The sequence below is a fragment of the Xenia sp. Carnegie-2017 genome, unplaced genomic scaffold (assembly GCF_021976095.1).
Source record: "Xenia sp. Carnegie-2017 unplaced genomic scaffold, XeniaSp_v1 HiC_scaffold_20, whole genome shotgun sequence".
NCBI lineage: Eukaryota > Metazoa > Cnidaria > Anthozoa > Malacalcyonacea > Xeniidae > Xenia > Xenia sp. Carnegie-2017.
In genome coordinates, this window is record NW_025813483.1 from 8,085,952 (window position 1) to 8,107,897 (window position 21,946).

Genomic DNA, 21,946 nt, shown 5'->3' on the forward strand with positions numbered 1-21,946 from the left:
ATCTATTGTATTTAATGATTGGTACTTAGGTGTGGAAATGTAATCTTTGGAGTTATGTGCATAAACTATAGTTTTGAGTGTGAGGTGCATGAAATATAGTGTTTGCCAGCTAATTGTGTGAATTATAGTGTTTATGAGTTAGATGCAGGAAGTATAGTGTTAGTGAGTTAGGGGGATTCATTATAATATTTGTGATTTAGGGGCATAGACTATAACAGTCAGGAGTTATGTTCATGAACTCTAGTCTTATGGTGTTAAGTGCAGGAACTATAGTCTTTGGGAGTCAATGTAATATAATATGAAAGAAATGCACGAGATTTCATGACAAATTAAATTTGCTGATGCATTGTAACTTTGCATATCATTATTTCATATTTTCTCACATTGTAGATCCCACATGATGGAGTTGTGAAAGTCCCTTTACCACCCTCTCATTCACTTCAATTACTCTTACTAGTTTTTCATTGCTCATGTGTCATGGTGATTCATGGCCAAGAATGTTTATTTGTAGTTTGGATTCTTTGTGGATGTCAGTTGTTTGTTCATATAATGATGATGGGCCCCATTATTATATGAGCCCACCTGAAGGTGGTCAACTGATACTCACAGAAGATCTACTCTGCACTAAACATTCTTTATGTGATGATATAACTGGGGTATTGAAGTGGTCCCTTTCCCTTTGCTCGAAGTTGCGTATATAAAGGAATGAAGTAGCTACAAAAGAAGATAGAAAAAGTTTGGTTATAGCCTTTGATCGCTTCGCTAAACGGTCCAACAGCTGGATTTGGTCTTTCCCTTCTCGCATTGTGTGATATAGTCTTTGCTTCAGAAAAGGTAATAGTATTGAGTTTATAAAATTACTCATCCTAGCTGGTCTGACTTCATCTGTGTTTTCAACTGTTTAATATCAGAGTTATATTTAATATGGAAATTAGTGATTGTCTCAAAAGAGTTTTTTGCGCGTACCGTCACGTCACTAACATTTAAGTCATTTTTGAGAGTTTTGTGGAAAAAAGAAAGGAATTGATATCATTTTTAAAACAGCCGAACTTTGTTGAATATTATATGTCAAACATTTATTGAGTCGTTTTTGATTGGTCAATTTACTTCGCCAATGAATGCAATAAACACGTCAATAATACATTCAGACGAACATCCCCAAAGTGAAAAAAATTATGTGGTAACGTGGCGATCTTAAACCTCGACGGGTTCAGTTTCCTTTACCTCCATACTTCCCTCTTTACCCACGTCCCTTAATATAATAGAGTACTTTGTTCACCCCTCTAGTGACTCCTCAGTACTACATTAAGTAATTCTTATTTCAGTTGACATATTCGTCGTGTTTTTTTAAAGGCAACTTTTCAAACGAAGTTTGTGGAGTGGGGTCATCCTCCAGTTGGATGTTGCTCTCTAACTTTACCTCATTTATATGGTCGTTCACAGGTACAAGTGATTTGTTTATATTAAACGGAGGCCTGGGCACTTGGTCATATTTTGCCATTTTTTGTATTTGAGTTGTATCCACGCCTATTGATCACTTTATATAAAAATTAAAATGTTTTCTTTTCTTGAACCTGAGAGGATGTGTTATGTTCTGAGGTGTTAAAAATTAACTGTGAGATTGAAAAGTAATTAAAACTACGGATAGCTTATCTAAGTTCCCCAAAATGCTTCACTCCCTATCCTCCCCCCCCCCTCCTCAAAAAAAGTGTATCGTGAAACATTATTTTTTTTATGAAAAAACCGAGATGCTTTAAAAAATTTTCATTTTGTCTTAAGGTGAACTTCCTTTAAATCAGGCCTTGTCTGTTATTCTATGCAGCACGAAACTCGACTGCTACATGGCAAAGGAATGCAGAATTGTCGCAGAAATTTTATCTTTCAAACATTTGGAGAAGGAACTCAATTAACGTTTGGCGAGATTTTCACTAGTTTCTAGACAGGTTTGTGTGTCTATTTTTACGAGGGAGAGGGATTGGGCACTATTGGAAAGAGGAAGGAGTGGGGGTGGGCGGAGCTTAGCAACTGGAGGGAGAGGGACTGGACACGGGACCTTTGAAAATGCAATAAATTTCTATTGTTGTTCATGGACGTTCGCGTCGCAGATTATGAAAATATTGACAGTTTCGAACTTTTAGCAAATCCATGTCAACAAATAGTAAAGCAGCATATTTAATATTGTAGTGCCTGCGAGACACAAAGACGTTGATGGTCAGCAGTAATATGAAGAACTTCAGTTTAAAAATCACGAGGAATGCGATTTGTTTCAAAAGTACATCAGCAACGATGATATTGTGGATTGCATCGTAAGTTGATGGTGGACGAGCTTACAGGAATGACTTACCATCCAGGTATACTTGCGATCAGACTTATGGCGCGTGCTAATATTTATTGTACAAATAGGATAGTGTGTCCCAATGATCCGTTTGTAACCGTTACGCAGCGGAAATTGTATTCCTAATGATCCGTTTGTAACCTTTACGCAGCGGAATTTGTAGCGTTGTTTGTGTAAATCATTCGTAACTTGAGTTGAATAACAAAACATATTCGTTCATTTAACCACGATTTTTAAAATCTTTACTTTGGAGGAAAAAATTGCGTTTTGAATCAAGTTCCAAAACATAGAAAAAAAAAATTTGCTGGAAAATTTCGAACACTCGTTCTGTATCGTCGAAGTCATTGAGACTTCAGTGTTTCCTGCTGGCGTAACGGACTTCTTAGTCGCAATAACCTTATTTTCTTGCGCATTTGTTGAAAAATGATGCAGTTGTTTGAAAATAAGTGTGATTAATTAACATATTGTCACGTGACATCATCAAGTAGATATTTTGCGCAGGTGCTTTTGTACGCTTAACACTTTGGTGTAAATGGTTTTTATCAAACTGAATAAAATACACAGAAAGAAAATACATCGAAGATTTCATAAACAGGAATCAACTTAATGTTTCAACTATATTTTTGATATGCGTTGTAAAAAGTCATCACTGCTTGCGCGCATTCCTCCGAAAGCCATCTTTGAGCAAACAGTTCGCATTCTTTATTATTCACATCGTGAAGTTTTTTCAGGTCAGCTGAGCGACATAATTTCTTGGACAATGAGAGCGACTGCAATGGAGAGAAGCATTGTATGTTTAAATGAAACCAAGCAATAACTGTAAAGTCCAGATTTGTGCTACCTTCGGCGGCAACGCAGCCATGTATTTCATTCTGTTGTTAATTTCTTTTTTAATGGTGTTCTATGGTTTTCATTGGAAAATGTATTCAAATGCATTAATTATAGCCTTTTGATGAAAATTTGGAACTATGATAAAATTCATTTTCAAGGGGGTAGAATCCTTATTTTTGTAAAAGTTCTTTTTGATACGGAAAATGTCTTCAAATGCATGAATTACAATTCATGAAAATATGAAAATTTCATTTTTAGGAGAGGTGGTGGACTCAATTTTTTTTAAAAGTTCATTTTGATAAGGAAAATGTGTTCAAATGCATGAATTATAGTCTTGATGAAAATATGATAAAATTCATTTTCAGGGGGGTGGACTCAATTTTTTTGGAAAAAATCTTTTTGATGTGGAAAATGTGTTCAAATGGATTAATTATAGTCTTGATGAAAATATGGAAATATGATAAAACTCATTTTCAGGGGGGTAGAATCCTTATTTTTGTAAAAGTTCTTTTTGATAAGGAACATGTCTTCAAATGCATGAATTACAATTCTTGAAAATATAAAAATATGTTAAAATTCATTTTTAGGAGAGGGGGGTGGACTCGATTTTTTTCAAAAAAATCTTTTTGACGAAGAAAATTTGTGAAAATTCATGAGTAATAATCTTTTGATGAAAATATGGAAATATGATAAAATTCATTTTCAGGGGGGATGGACTAGATTGTTTTTTAAAAAAATCTTTTTGATGTGGAAAATATGTTCAAATGCATGAATTGCAATTCATGAAAATATGAAAATATGATAATTTCTTTTTTAGGAGAGGGGTGGACTCAACTTTTTTTTAAAAGTTCTTTTTGATAAGGAAAATGTGTTTAAATACATGAATTATACTTTTTGGTGAAAATATCAAAATATGATAAAATTCATTTTCAGGGGGTGATCTCGATTTTTTGTAGAAGTTCTTGTTGTGGAAAATGTATTCAAGTGCATAAATTATAGTCTTTTGGTGAAAATATGAAAATATGATAAAATTCATTTTCAGGGGGGGTGGACTCAATTTTTTTGTAAAAGTTCTTTTTGATAAGGAAAATGTGTTAAAATGCATTAATTATAGTCTTTTGACAAAAATATGGAAATATTATAAAAATCACGTTCAGGGGGGGTGGAATCCCTAGTTTTGTAAAAGTTTTTTGTTGTGTAAAATGTGTTCAAATGTATGAATTATAGTCTTGATGAAAACATAAAAATATGTTAAAATTCATTTTCAGGGGGGTGGACTCGATTTTTGTTTAAACAATCTTTTTGATGTGGAAAATATGTAAAATGCATGAATTATAGTCTTTTGATGAAAATATAAAAATATGTTAAAATTCATTTCCAGTGGGGGTGGACTCGATTTTTTTAAAAAAAAAATTTTTTTGACGAAGAAAATTTGTTAAAATGCATGAATAGAAGTCTTTTGATGAAAATATCATAAAATTCATTTTCAGGGGGGTGGACTAGATTTTTTTGTAAAAGTTCTTTTTGATGTGGAATATGTGTTCAAATGCATTAATTATAGTCATTTTACGAAAATATGGAAATATGATAAAATTGACTTTCAGGGGGGGTGGAATCCTTATTTTAGTAAAAGTTCTTTTTGTTTTGGAAAATGTATGAATTATGGTCTTTCGATGAAAATAGAAAAATATGTTCAAATTTTTTTTATTTGGGGTGGACTCGATTTCCTTGTAAAAGTTTTCGATATGGAAAATTTCTTAAAATTCATGAGATATAGTCTTTTGGTGAAAATATGATAAAATTCATTTTCAGTGGGGATGGATTCGATTTTTTTGTAAAAGTTCTTTTTGATGTGGAAAATGTGTTCAAATGCATGAATTATAGTCTTTTGATGAAAATATCATAAAATTCATTTTCAGGGGGGGTGGACTAGATTTTTTTGTAAAAGTTCTTTTTGATGTGGAATATGTGTTCAAATGCTTTAATTATAGTCATTTTACGAAAATATGGAAATATGATAAAATTGACTTTCAGGGGGGGTGGAATCCTTATTTTAGTAAAAGTTCTTTTTGTTTTGGAAAATGTATGAATTATGGTCTTTGATGAAAATAGAAAAATATGGTCAAATTTTTTTAGTTGGGGTGGACTCGATTTTTGTAAAAGTTTTCGATATGGAAAATTTCTTAAAATTCATGAGACATAGTCTTTTGTGAAAATATGATAAAATTCATTTTCAGTGGGATGGATTCGATTTTTGTAAAAGTTCTTTTTGATGTGGAAAATGTGTTCAAATGCAATAATTATAGTCTTTTGACGAAAATATGGAAATATGATAAAATTCACCTTCAGGGGGTGGAATCCCTAGTTTTGTAAAAGTTTTTTTTGTTGTGGAAAATGTGTTCAAATGTATGAATTATAGTCATTTGACGAAAATATGGAAATACGATAAAATTCACATTGAGGGGGGGTGGACTCCCTATTTTTGTAAAAGTTCTTTTTGTTTTGGAAATGTATGAATTATAGTCTTTTGATGAAAATATAAAAATATGTTAAAATTCATTTTCAGAGGGGGTGGACTCAATTTTTTGTAAAGAATCTTTTTGACGTGAAAATGTGTTAAAATGCATGAATTATAGTTTTAGATGAAAATATGAAACTATGATAAAACTCATTTCAGGACGGTGGACTCGGGTTTTTTTAAAAAATCTTTTTGTGTGGAAAATGGGTTAAAATTCATGAATTATAGTCTTTTGATTAAAACATGGAAACATGAGTCCATGAAAAATGCATGAAAAATCGAGTCCATCCCACCCTGAAAATGAATTTTATTATTTTTATATTTTCATCAAGATTATAATTTATGCATTTGAACACATTTTCAAAAAAAAAAGAACTTTTACAAAAATAGGAATTCCTGCCCCCTTGAAGATGAATTTTCTCATATTTCCATATTTTCATCAAAAGAATATAAACTTTACAAAAAATTTAGGCCACCACCTTGAGTATGAATTTTACAATATTTTTATATTTTCATCAAGATTATAATTCATGCATTTGAACACATTTTCCACAACAAAAAGAACTTTTACAAAAATAGGGATCATCCAATTGAAAGTGAATTTTATCATATTTTAATATTTTTACAAAAATAGCATCATTAATGCTTTTGAACACATTTTCTACATCAAAAAGAACAGTTACACAAAAAGTTAGTCCACCCCACCTGGGAATGATCTTTATCATATTTTCATATTTTTACCAAAATAGCATCATTCATGAATTTGAACACATTTTCTACAACAAAAGGAATTCTTCCAAAAAAGTGAATCAAACCCCCCTGTAAATGAATTTTAAAATAAATACATATTTTAACAAAAAGACCATAATTCATGCCTTGGAACACATTTTCCAGAAGAAAAGAATTTTTACACAAAAAGTTAGTAAACCCCCTATAAATCAATTTTATCATATTTTCATATTTTTACAAAAAGACCATAATTCATGCATTTGAACTTATTTTCCACAACAAAAAGAGCTATCAAAAAAAAATTGAGTGCACCCCCCATCCCTGAAAATAAATTTTGTCCTGAATCCATATTTTCAAAAAGACCATAATTCATAAATTTGAACACATTCTCTACAACAAAAGGAACTTTTCCAAAAAAAGTGAATCCACCCCCCTGAAAATAAATTTTAAGATAAACCATATTTTCAAAAAAAGACCATAATTCATGCATTGGAACACATTTTCCAGAACAAAAAGAATTTTTACAAAAAGTGAGTAAACCCCCTATAAATCAATTTTATCATATTTTCATATTTTTCAAAAGACCATAATTCATGCATTTGAACACATTTTCCACAACAAAAGAATTTTTACAAAAAAATTGAGTCAACCACCCCTTAATATCAATTTTATCATATTGTCATATTTTTACAAAAGACCATAATTCATGCATTTGAACACATTTTACAACAAAAGAACTATCAAAAAAAATTGAGTGCACCCCCTCTCCCTGAAAATAAATTTTGTCCTGAATCCATATTTTTAAAAAAAGACCATAATTCATGAATTTAAACGCATTTTCCAGAACAAAAAGAACTATTAGAAAAAAGATAATCAACCCTCCCCTGAAAATGAATTTTATCATATTTTTATATTTTTACAAAGATAGCATCATTAATGCATTTGAACACATTTTCTACATCAAAAAGAGCGTTTACACAAAAAGTGAGTCCACCCCACCTGAAAATGAACTCATCATATTTTCATATTTTTACAAAAAGACCATAATTTATGCATTTGAACACATTTTCCACAACAAAAAGAACTATCAAAAAAAAATTGAGTGCACCCCCCATCTCTGAAAATAAATTTTGTCCTAAATCCATATTTTCAAAAAAAGACCATAATTCATGAATTTAAACACAATTTCCGGAACAAAAAGACCTATTACAAAAAAAGATAGTCAACCTTCCCCTGAAAATGAATTTTATCATATTTTCATATCTTTACAAAAAGACCATAATTCATGCATTTTAACACATTTTAAACAACAAAAAGAACTATCAAAAAAAATTGAGTGCACCCCCTCTCCCTGAAAATAAATTTTGTCCTGAATCCATATTTTTAAAAAAAGACCATAATTCATGAATTTAAACGCATTTTCCAGAACAAAAGAACTATTAAAAATAATCAACCCTCCCTGAAAATGAATTTTATCATATTTTTATATTTTTACAAAGATAGCATCATTAATGCATTTGAACACATTTTCTACATCAAAAAGAGCGTTTACACAAAAAGTGAGTCCACCCCACCTGAAAATGAACTCATCATATTTTCATATTTTTACAAAAAGACCATAATTCATGCATTTGAACACATTTTCCACAACAAAAAGAACTATCAAAAAAAAATTGAGTGCACCCCCCATCTCTGAAAATAAATTTTGTCCTAAATCCATATTTTCAAAAAAAGACCATAATTCATGAATTTAAACACATTTTTTCCAGAACAAAAAGAACTATCACAAAAAAAGATAGTCAACCCTCCCCTGAAAATGAATTTTATCATATTTTCATATTTTACAAAAGACCATAATTCATGAATTTGAACACATTTTCCACAGCAAAAAGAACTATTACAAAAAATTGAGTCACCCTCCTCTGTGAAAATGAATTTTATCATATTTTTATATTTTTACAAAAATAGCATCATTAATGCATTTGAACACATTTTCTACATCAAAAAGAGCGTTTACACAAAAAGTGAGTCCACCCCACCTGAAAATGAACTTCATCATATTTTCATATTTTTACCAAAAGAGCAACATTCATGAATTTGAGCACATTTTCCACAGCAAAAAGAACTATCCAAAAAAATTAAGTGCACCCCCTCCCTGAAAATAAATTTTGTCCTAAATTTATATTTTCGAAAAAAGACCCATAATTCATGAATTTAAACACATTTTCCAAAACAAAAAGAACTATCACAAAAAAAGAAATTCAACCCTCCCATGAAAATGAATTTTATTATATTGTCATATTTTTACAAAAAGAGCAACATTCATGAATTTGAACACATTTTCCACAGCAAAAAGAACTATTACAAAAAATTGAGTCACCCTCCTCTGTGAAAATGAATTTTATCATGTTTTTATATTTTTACAAAAATAGCATCATTAATGCATTTGAACACATTTTCTACATCAAAAAGAGCGTTTACACAAAAAGTGAGTCCAACCCTCCTGAAAATGAACTTTATCATATTTTCATATTTTTACAAAAAGACCATAATTCATGCATTTGAACACATTTTCCACAACAAAAAGAACTATCAAAAAAAAATTGAGTGCACCCCCCATCTCTGAAAATAAATTTTGTCCTAAATCCATATTTTCAAAAAAAGACCATAATTCATGAATTTAAACACATTTTTTCCAGAACAAAAAGAACTATCACAAAAAAAGATAGTCAACCCTCCCCTGAAAATGAATTTTATTATATTTTCATATCTTTACAAAAAGACCATAATTCATGAATTTGAACACATTTTCCACAGCAAAAAGAACTATTACAAAAAATTGAGTCACCCTCCTCTGTGAAAATGAATTTTATCATGTTTTTATATTTTTACAAAAATAGCATCATTAATGCATTTGAACACATTTTCTACATCAAAAAGAGCGTTTACACAAAAAGTGAGTCCACCCCACCTGAAAATGAACTTCATCATATTTTCATATTTTTACCAAAAGAGCATCATTCATGAATTTGAACACATTTTCACAGCAAAAAGAACTATCACAAGAAATTGAGTCACCCTCCTCTGTGAAAATAAATTTTATCATATTTTTATATTTTTTTTTAAAAATAGCATCATTAATGCATTTGAACACATTTTCTACATCAAAAAGAGCGTTTACACAAAAAGTGAGTCCAACCCTCCTGAAAATGAACTTCATCATATTTTCATATTTTTACCAAAAGAGCATCATTCATGAATTTGAACACATTTTCCACAGCAAAAAGAACTATCAATAGAAATTGAGTCACCCTCCTCTGTGAAAATAAATTTTATCATATTTTTATATTTTTTCAAAAATAGCATCATTAATGCATTTGAACACATTTTCTACATCAAAAAGAGCGTTTACACAAAAAGTGAGTCCAACCCTCCTGAAAATGAACTTTATCATATTTTCATATTTTTACAAAAAGACCATAATTCATGCATTTGAACTTATTTTCCACAACAAAAAGAACTATCAAAAAAAAATTGAGTGCACCCCCCATCCCTGAAAATAAATTTTGTCCTCAATCCATATTTTCGAAAAAAGACCATAATTCATGAATTTAAACACATTTTTTCCAGAACAAAAAGAACTATCACAAAAAAAGATAGTCAACCCTCCCCTGAAAATGAATTTTATTATATTTTCATATTTTTACAAAAAGAGCAACATTTATGAATTTGATCATATTTTCATATTTTTACCAAAAGAGCATCATTCATGAATTTGAACACATTTTCCACAGCAAAAAGAACTATCACAAGAAATTGAGTCACCCTCCTCTGTGAAAATAAATTTTATCATATTTTATATTTGGTCGGTGAAAATAGCCCTACAAGCTTGCTAACTTCCGCTCCATCATAGCTGCCCATGGTTACATCAAACGTTTTGCTAGCCATGCGTTTGGTCCATGTTTTGTTTTGGTGGAGGAAGTGATTTTGTTGAGTGTTTTATAATTTTCGTCTTTTCTAACGCTAACACGTGAACTAAGATATTCAACCGACACACAATATGCGTAAGCAACAGCTGCGGCGAAAACATGAACACTTTCATAACCAGACACAACAAAACTATTTTAAAAAGGCTTAACCCAGAAACAACTCAGAACAAGAACAACACCCCAAAAAATGTAACTGCAGACAGAAACACCTACGCCCGACAAATGGCAATTGCCTGAAACCCAACGTGATTTACTACAAAGTCGAGGCGACAACGACTGACAACAACGAAACAAAAACTTATATAGGTGTTACTGCATGCACTTTAAAGATACGATATCGAAACCACACTAAATCAATTACGAACATTAAATACCGCAACGAGACAGAACTTTCTAAATACACGTGGACACTGAAAGAAAACAAAAGTAACTACAACATTACATTGGACTTCATCAAACAACTTCCACCTCCGAATAAAAACCAAAAAACCTGCCGTCTTTGCCTTGAAGAAAGACTATTTATCCTGAATAGACGTAAAAAGAACATTTTAAATAAACGTTCCCATATGTTTAGTGCATGCCGTCAAGTAACTTAACACCTTTTAATCGATGTATATATTTAGCAAGTAATATATAATCTGTCAGTTGCCTGCAGATCGTCCTACTGCGTGAAACTCCGAGTAAGCGACAGCAAGCACTTGTCCATTTTATTTCATTTTATATATATATATATATATATATATATATAGGAAGTTTATATTAGATGATTCTTCGTATAAAACAGTGCTCGAAGCCCGAGAGCAGAGCGTAAATATGTTTAGTGGTGTTGAGAAAAAATCACAAAACTACAGATTCATCCTGACAAGCCTGTTTCGTGATTGCTCACTCTTCAGGGGATTTAATGAATAAAGTACTTAAATGCTTAAAATATATATACAAGATGATGGAAGTTAGTGTATTAATGAAGGTGTATTGTTACAAGTTAGATGACGGAAGTTAGTGTATTAATTAAGGTGTATACACAGAATAGATACATACAGAAGCGCCACTCAGCGAAAAATCTGTCCCCTACTTGTACCCAGTTCTCAAGTGCGCATCTTTTGCGTCCACCATTACTCCAGCCAGATAAACTGGCCAGAATGTATATAGATTCGTATTATGAAGAGTTGTTTTTCGAAAATTTGACGAATTTAAATTCACTTATGGACAAAATTTTTAATGCCATTGGATAGAATACCAAGCATATGAGGTGAGAAACAGTTTTGTTGTAAAATACGTTCGTCAAATATAATTTTACGGGTTGTATAGTTTCTTGCCTTGAATTGTATGCGAGATCCATGTTTAGGACGTCTCTTATATTGAACGGCAGTTGCCCTATGAATTTATAATTTAGGACAAAAGTAATAAATATATTTAGTGTGATTCTATTTCTGTATTTTCTAGTAAAAAGTTTCCTATTAGAATGGTCAACGGATTTGATAGAAGCGATAAAACGACCTACTATGCGTAAAGAACGTTCTTCAGATGAAGACGTTATTAGTATAAAATTTGGACTAAACTAATTTATATTTGATTCTTGAATCGGGGCTTTTTATTTGCAATGTAGCTTGTCTGCATAATTGTAATTGAAAGTTTTTATTTGTAATTGTATATTGAGTTCCTGTGGCTATCATGTCTGTCAAATTTGTATTAACTTACAAATAAAGATGTTTTTGTTGTCTTATTTTTAATAAGCAATACATGAAATTACAATTTTTTAAAGAATGAAGTTATTGATAAATTGTTACAATGAAATTAACAACTTGGCCATTATGTCAAACATTTTGTCAAGCTCCTACAGCTTACCTCTTTGGTTAAACTTCACTTGTGAGTTGTGACCAACAATTGTATGTGAAAAATGATTAGAATTATGTTTCATTCACCGCATTGATCAATCAGCAGAGAGAAATTATTGCAACAAAGGGCTCGAACATTTAATTTTTGCTAAAATCCATAAACTTCATTCAATAAATTAAAATTTTTATTGTAAGTAATCATGTCACAAACAGAACATATTCTGACAAAAACCAGTTATAGTTACTCTTAATGCCATTATTTAAATCTTAATACTTTACACAGTAAAATGTTTACCAAAAGGTAAAACACAGCTACACCAGAAAACTTTTTTAAAACATTTGACAACAGGGGGAAACTGTGCCAAGCCAACACCAATCCAATTCACAAAAGCATTCAGGAAGCTTTTTTATGTTCACTTCTCACATCACCAATAAGCATCCATGTCAAATATATAAATAATCTCCTGATTGAATTTAAAAAGGCAGAAATAACAAAGTTAAGTCATGTGGACCATATGGCAGTATATGTTTTACAAATTGCCATTCAAGCACTCTATTGGTGGAGGCTAACATGCTGCTGCTTATGTTCCAACATGCTCAAAAAGTCATTAAAGCTTCACAAGTCACAACTGTGATGAATACAAAATATTTTGGCATCAGATGACTTTCATAGTGGCCATGCAGCTTCGCTTCTGATAGTTTAAAACACCTGGGTAGACAATTTTGGTGATTCGAATGTCCTGCCAAACGTTGTTTGCAATATATAAACTAACTGGAGGATAATTTGATTTGTCACTTGTTTCAGCCACGACCGAGATTTCAAATGTTAGAACAAATGTCTTCAAGATTCTCTGCAGAATTCTTATATGACAAAATAAAACTGACGACAAACCATATACCGAGTACGCATCTCGTCAGATACATATCTACTTTGTAAATATTCCGAATAAACCCTCATTTATCATAATGGACGTCGAATTACTGATAAATTGTTGAGAGCTTGATGTGTTAACTGTATCCACACAAAAAATATTAAAAAAATGGCCAATCTATAGAAATATTTGGGTTTATTTGCCAAAACCCATCCGTAGAACTATATATTATATTACGATTTGGCTGCACTCATCTGGCTGGAAACATGGCCGCCGTTATAAATACCCGGATTGTAGAACTCAAAACAGGGGACACGAACATCAAAGCTTCCGACATCGAGTGGCACTTCTGTATGTATCTATTCTGTGGTGTATAGTTACAAATTACATAGGAGTGTCTTGGATCTATGGCGACGAGAGGAAACGAGTTCTTTGCGTTTATTGAGGGATGATTTGGATGGTTGGTAGAGGATGAAGAATTTTTCTTTGAGGCAAAGATTGCATCTTTTACTAGTGCTGTTGTATGGTTTGCTGTGTGTGATAATGTTCCATGAGATGTCGTGGTCAATGTAGCTGTCTTTAAGGGTCGAAATGTGCTTACTGAATTCGGTCGAGTTTAGTAGTTTTTTTGTGGCAGAAAGAGGCAGTGTGATTTCTATGTCTAGTCTTAAATTCGTTTTCAATAAGTCCAATGTACGTCTCAGTTGTGTTATTGTCTTTGCGTTTCACAGTAGCTTGGTAGACAACAGATGACTGCAGGCAGCTTCCGTTAAGTGCGTAGTTTTGTTTTATCGGCAGTTGCATGTTTTTGTATGTGTCTATTTGTTCGCCATGTTGTCGTTAGTTTTGTCTGATGTTCTCAGTATATGTTTTTTATGGTTGTTGATTATTTGTTCGATATTGTTCATGCAGCTGTAGCTGAGTTTGATGGTGTTACGGTTGAATATTTTCTTGAGTTTATGGTCTATGGGGAAGTGTTTGTCGATTAATGAAAGGAATTTGTGGCCAATGTTCGTGTAGACATTTTTGCTAAATGGAGGGTTGTACCAAAGTATATTTTGTCGAAGTCAGTCTGTTTTTCCGTTTGGTAGTAGCGTCTGAGTCGAATTTTTGTGTGTATCGATATCCGTTTTCGTCAAGTGCTTTTTGGTATGGTGCAGTTATTTGGTCAAATGATGCTTTGTCGGATGATAGGGATGATAGACGTTTGTTGATGGCGGCTGGTATGTTCTTTGTTATTGTTGGTGGATAAATGCTTTCGCTGTGGACGTATTGCAGAGAAGTGTTGGGTTTTGTGTAAGGTCGATATGAAAAATTGTTAAGATTGAAGGTAATGTCAAGGAAGTCGATGATTTTTTTTGTTTGCTTCGATAGTTATGTGTAGTCCATTGTTGTTGAAGATGAGGCATATTTCCTTTTTTATGTTCTCTGTTTCTCGTGGTGTGGTGTTTGAAATGGCAAGTCCGTCGTCTCGATAAAGTCCTGTGTCTGTTGTGATGTTTCGTAGTTGAGAAAGGAGGTAGCTTCCTACGAGTTCGCATGTCTCAGCTCCGTCGAAGCTACCCATTGTGACGTCGAATGTAGAGTTATGTTTTTTTGAATAAAGTGGATGATTTAAGAAGGTTGAAAAAGAGGAAGTTGTAAATACAAATGATATAATGGATGATGGGGATACCTTAAATATAGATGGTGATGGTACTCCCTTTAAAACACCAATAATAACTAGGGGTTCAAAAGCACAACATCACAATTTAATTTCAAGATTTTTCTATAACCATGGTATAAACAAAAAAGACTTGGAAATAAATGGGAAAAAATTATTAATACAACTACTTGTGGTGTTTGGTGTTTGTTTTTTGTTACAAAAATGTTTTAAAATGAATATCTTAAATGTAATTAATCATAATTCGACTTTAGAAAATGATAAAAAATTGTTAAGTTTATCTAAAATGTTTTTCCAAGGATTAAAAAAGTTTATGAACGAAAATGTAAGAATGAGAAGAAAAATACTCAAATATGTTGTAGTTCTAAAATTATTTTTAAGAAATAAAATATCTATGATATGCAACATTCTATCAGGATATTCATCAATATTTTTGGTTATGTATTCATATGTGACACATAATTTCCCAATTTCGTTAAGAAATTCTTTATTAGTATATAATTCATTATATTTTTCATAATGAAAAAATTCATTTTCATCGTATGTATAATCATTGAATTTAGGATAAACCATGTCCTTCATCTTCAAGAATAAGCTTAGATCCAAAGTAAACAGTGATATCCTATGTAAGAACGAGAAAAAAATAATTGGAATATGTTGTAGATATAAAATATATTTAAAAATAAATTATCTATAATATGTCATTTTATCTGGAATTACACCAATATCTTGGGTTGTGTATCCATATCTAACACATATTTTCCAAAAAATTTTGACAAAGTCTTTATTAGCATGTAATTCATCGTATGTATAATCATTGAATTTAGGATCAACCATGTCTTTCATATCAAGAATACTTTTTCATCTAAAGAAAAATGTGCTTTTTCATATCTTTTGTTGTAAAAGATTACTATGACAAACATCACTTTTCGTTTTCTTCTTCTTTAAAGTCTTTATATGAAACACTAAATTCGGCAACTCGTAAATCACGCTTGACTAGAACTTCAGAAAAAAATGAATACTTAACAAAATGGTTCCGAACTTTCATGACAAAGTTTTCATCAAAATATATCTCTTCTCTTCGTCATTTCATTAATAAATGGTACTTCTACAATTCTTATTTTATTCACTATTTCTTTTAATACATCAAATTCACACCAACATTGAAAAAATGGAATGGTATTGCAACACTAAAAAAAGTTAGAATCATTTTTTTTAAAAAAGATATTTTTCTTAGAAGTATTACACAAAATTTGAAAATTTACTCTCTATATATACAAGTATTTATCTGTAACGACAAGAATTATACTTATTTAATAAAAAGTATATTTCAGAAATAAAATTTAATATTTACATCATATATTGTTGTCAATTTATTGCGAAAAATATCTTTTGTAATTCTTACATTATGTTCACTTTTTATATGATTGTCGAAAACAATATAACCATGATTATTCTCATTCGTATCATCTATTAAACATTCAATAAAATTTTTTGATAATCCCTTATTAAACAATGTTTTTAAATTTTTATTATCATCTACATTATTGAATACAATAATGTATTGACTCTTTGTTCTAGCTGTTATTAATTTTGTAAATTCCGTAATTTAAATTTTGACAAGTGATATGATAGAAAAATCCTCATGATGACAGTCTCGTATAGCAATTTCATCCAATTTTTTTTTAATTGTCTTTATTATCCGTTGCATTAATCATCAAATCATCCAGCATTATTAATGTTTGATTCCTAATCTTTGTTTTATGTCAGTTACAGAGGGTATATATGCAATTTACATTTGATAAATTCGTAATTTTGCAGGGCTGTATTTTTTTGTTCATTAATAGTCGATTTTATTTTGTCAAGCATCTCTTGATAACTAGATGAATAGTAATACAAAAGAGATTAAACAAATTTATGAATAGAGGCTCAAAGATTTCATCATTAAATTTTATCAATTCTTTTATAAAATGTATTTTTCCACATTGTGATTGTCCACAATTAGTCATCATAAAAGGATGTTGAAATTTTACAACTGGTTTGTATAATCATTTTCAATCTAAAAATAACCCTAAGGACTTGTAAAAAATCATCTATTAACACTAATGAAAATTATCCAATCGGTATCATAATATAAAACTTCGTTGTTTAACTTATCTAATGTATTTAAAAGCTCTAGTCTTACATAACTTGTTACAAACGAAGCAATAACAACATTACGATTAGGTAAAATTGACGAACATGTTTCATTTTTTTTATTTGTTGTTCTTAAAATATCCGAAGACATTATATTTAAAGAAATTAGTTCATTAGTATGATTGTTTGCTAAATACAGTAAATCATATAAGTTATTAATAAATGATACTGTAACTGTATTATCACTTTGTGGAAACTTTCCCCATTATGAATTTAAAATCATTTTAACAATTGTACAAATACATATATTTTTTCTAATATTATTTCTATCTAATTGAACTCCTTCGTGTTTGTAATAATCTATTATAAAATCATTTAGTTTATCTTCATTAACAGTTTCATCCTCATTATAACATTCTGAAGGAATACCACTATTTTCTTGTTTCATTTTTATAAAATTATTTACAAATTGACCAAAAATTTTACCCTCATTTTTATAGCGATAAATTTCATATATTTTAATTATTCTATAACCACATTCAATACCTTTATTTATCTCAACACTAGTCCATGTACCCCTTAGTGCTCTCTTGTCATCATTATGATTAAATTTTTTATTTTTTTTCCATAGCACAAGTGTAACACAATGTAAATATCAATTTATTATCAATGCGTAAGAGTAAACTGGAAACAGAAGTGTACTAGGTGGTAATATTCAGCATTTAAATAATTCAAACATACTAGCAACATCAATATTTAGCCATTCTTCCCCTAAATATATTTCAGGATGATTAAGAGGATATTCATATTTTTTTTTAATATTTGGGTATAATGATGTAAAGTCAATATATTTAATCTTTTCATTTTCTTTCACTTCATAATATAAACATAAAGGTGATGAGCTATCACCAAATAATGCGTCATGTGGATGTAACGGTAGCACATTAAAAAATTCATTTTTCCTATTTTTTTCAGTTATATTTTTGTCTTTTGAATATTCACATTCCCACATTACGACTACGTTATAATTTTTATCAATTAATTGTTTTGAAAATTGTTTTGTTTGCATTCTAAAAAAATACATTTTTACTTTTTTCAGTGTATTATAATCATCATTATTAAAACATTTATTACAACCATGAAAAAAACATCTGTGAAATTAATATACATTATTGTTTTCTTCATAATATCCATCAACAAATCTACCTAAAATTTTTCTTTCTCCATTAATGGATAATTTGTATTCTAAAGTGTAATCCATTTCATTCAATTCTGATTTAACTTTGCTAAACCAACATAATGCTATTTAACTTTGCATGGTGTTACCCCTGTACCCAAATGATGGCATTTGTGTAATTTTATCATCTTGTAAATATAATTACTTCTGAATATTTTTGATGTTAAACCAGCAATTGTTATGCATGATGTATCGTAAAAAGGTGAAATGTTTGTGATGTTGTAGATTAAATTGGAAAATTTTATACATCCAAGTCTTAATATATTAACATCATTTACTACAATAATATTAAATTGCATCTCGAAATATGTATTCTTTTACACATTGTTTGTTATGCCATGTGTCAAAATTATTTGTTTAACTTTCTAAAATATCAAAGTACTTTTTATCAATCATATTTCCTTTATATGTTAATTCAAAAAAATTATATATGAATGATATCCTTTTACAATATTGTCAATTTCGAGTGATTTTGGAAAGTTTGCTAATTTCATTGGCAAAAACGAATAGCTATCAATAATTTGTTGATTAATTTCTTTTATTTTGAAAATAAATTTTATTTCCATTGATGAAAGTTTTGGGAATTAGATTTTTTCCTTTCAATAAGTATTTCATTAAAAATATTGTGTCAATTGTAGCACCATTATGTGCAATCCAAACAGAATTTCTTTGTTCTAACATAAACTGAACAAATCGTGATGTTACATCATCATTATTACAATGAAATAGAAATTGACAATAACTACAGCAATCAACGGGATCAATTGATAATTAGTAATATAATCCATATCCACATTTACAAACATGTAATAATCTACATTTACAAACATGTAATAATCCATATCCAGTAGAAAATACTCAAAATTTTTGTGGAAAGGAATTTTCTCGCATTTCCGACATATTTTTTGAACAACACAATAGAATGGTATCATTAAATTATGAAACAGAGACTTTGTCTATATTAATCCTAACACAGTTTTAATATGCACATGAAAAACATGTGACTTGGACGAGATTTGAACTCGCACCTTCGGATACTGGTCTGCCGCTCTACCTGTTGAGCTACCAAGCCCACAGGGATTGGAGACGAGTCAAATCTCTTAAAACTGCGTATGGACGAGAGATTCTCGCCACTATAGTAGTTTACTGGATGGCACCGTGTTTCGACTTTATTCCAAAGCCATCATCAGAGAATACATATAATATATTAATCCTAACACAGTTTTAATATGCACATGAAAAACATGTGACTTGGACGAGATTTGAACTCGCACCTTCAGGATACTAGTCTGCCGCTCTACCTGTTAAGCTACCAAGCCCACAGGGATTGGAGATGACTCAAATCTCTTAAAACTGCGTATGGACGAGAGATTCTCGCCACTATAGTAGTTTACTGGGATGGCACCGTGTTTCGACTTTATTCCAAAGCCATCATCAGAGAATACATATAATATATTAATCCTAACACAGTTTTAATATGCACATGAAAAACATGTGACTTGGACGAGATTTGAACTCGCACCTTCAGGATACTAGTCTGCCGCTCTACCTGTTGAGCTACCAAGCCCACAGGGATTAGAGATGACTCAAATCTCTTAAAACTGCGTATGGACGAGAGATTCTCGCCACAAAAGTAGTTTACTGGATGGCACCGTGTTTCGCCTTTATTCCAAAGCCATCATCAGAGAATACATATAATATATTAATCCTAACACGGTTTTAATATGCACATGAAAAACATGTGACTTGGACGAACTTTGAACTCGCACCTTCAGGATACTAGTCCGCCGCTCAACCTGTTCAGCTACCAAGCCCACATGGATTGGAGACCAGTCAAATCTCTTTTAAACTGCGTTTGGACAGTGGCGGATCTAGGATTTTTCAAACATCAGTCATAAAACGACGGGGGCGATCCGCACCTGGGGTGGTCTGAGGCATTCTCCCCTGAGAAATTTTGAATTTCAGAACCTTGAAAATGCCATTTTCAGCGTTTTAGAGCAATACAAAATGTATTTTGTGGGCATCGGTTTTGCGTAAGTACAACACATTTTGCTTACGTTTTTTTCAAAAGAAAAATGAAGTGAACAATACTTGAATGTTTTGCCAAATATTTAGGCTCATTATCATGCCAAATATATGGCTCATTAGCATGTCTAGGAACGTAAAATTTATTTTACAATAATGCTATTCAAAAACAGATACAGTCTTTAAAAATTTCTACCAAGTTGTCAGGCATAGACCCCCCTAGAGACCCCCATTCAAACCTCTATGTAACGAGTTAAGTTAGAAATTTGGTACTACAAGTGACAGTTCATAGATATAGAAAAGCTCAGACTTCAAACCATGCAAGTTTATTGTAACCCTTTACCCATCTCCACATCAGTGTCAGCAAATTCACTTTTTGAGAAAAAACTCAAAATTTTTCTGCCAAAGATTAAGCAAAATTATCAGAGTAAAATTTGCAGTTAAGGACAGCTTAATGTCATAAATGTTTATTAGGCATTTCACTAGACTATTATCTTCTGTAAGTATATGCAAGGTGTGCTATATAGCAATCACTAGTAGCATTGTATTTGCAAATACAAACAGAATGTAACCAACATGTCTTTAATTATATAATTACATGAATGTTATATTTGGTTCATGTGTCATGCTTACTGGTTATGATAAATATCTTTTGATATGATCAAAGCTCGTTTGATCTGAAATAATTTAGTTTAGAAATTATAATGATCATCAGAAAAATTACATAGTGATCATGAAAATACTTTGCTGTTTTGCCAAATTTCAAGGTTTATCTGCATACATAGGAAGACATTTTTACTCTATAAAAAATGCTTTTCATACATCAATAGCCCTTTGGATTTTATGGTATGAGCCATAGATTAACACACCTTTACATCTCTACATGAGGTGTTCAGTTTGAAAAGGGGACAATATGTGACATGGGACAACATTTCATGTATGTGAAATACTCAGGTTTAATACCATTCCAGTCAAATTGTCAAAATAAAAGCTTCATGGATCAGAAGACTCAAAATCACAGGTTATAGTAAACAGCTTCTCATGTAATCAATGTTAGTTTTCTCAAATCTTAAACAATATGTAGTATAACTGTCCAATGATTGAATGATCAATGATCATAAACTGAAAAGCCCCAAACATTTGCTTATGATAAAGTAAATAATAGTATGGCGCCTTATGGCTACAGATTTTTTGTCCATTGAAATATATTTGCAGGAATGTAGGATTTTGCTGCCATATAACGGCCACGATTCCCCAAGCACTAAAGAAATTATAGCTAAAACTCCTTCGGCAACAACAATTTTAGAAGCATCAATCTGCTTACCATATGGCATATTGACATAAATCGCATCACATACTCGCATAAATTGACTTTGATATATTACATTCATGCATACACTTCACTTGTCCTTTACTTACGATTTTGGATGTAAATTTCTGTTGATAAAACTCAAAACAATGTTGGCTTTCTTTTGAACATCAATGACTGAAATGTCGCTCGCGAGATCGTCTTCGCCAAGCATTTACAATTTATACATAAATTTTTCACCCTCTTGAAAAAGTTCACAGTTTGGACAGCTTCATTCATGTCAATATATGAATTTGTAAAAGATTTCCATAAAATCCATCTGATTGTAGTTTAGTTTCTATCATGCTTATAAAAATTGCTATGAAACGATCAAACATTCAATTCAGACAGTGAGCTTGACTATGTTAGTTCAGTTGGCTATTAGTCGAAATCCGTCAAACCAATCACAATAAAACAAAAATTCAAAT

At 30.9% G+C, this 21,946-nt stretch overlaps 2 long non-coding RNA genes across 2 annotated transcripts; both read left to right on the forward strand.

The window, feature by feature from the left end:
* The first annotated feature begins 491 nt into the window (after window positions 1-491).
* Window positions 492-2,559, forward strand: LOC124442711. Its single transcript, XR_006947339.1, has 4 exons — window positions 492-834; window positions 1,354-1,443; window positions 1,823-1,943; window positions 2,185-2,559. It is a non-coding gene; the product is annotated as an uncharacterized LOC124442711 (long non-coding RNA).
* An 8,959-nt stretch (window positions 2,560-11,518) lies between these two features.
* Window positions 11,519-12,107, forward strand: LOC124442712. Its single transcript, XR_006947340.1, has 2 exons — window positions 11,519-11,651; window positions 11,846-12,107. It is a non-coding gene; the product is annotated as an uncharacterized LOC124442712 (long non-coding RNA).
* Window positions 12,108-21,946: the final 9,839 nt, after the last annotated feature.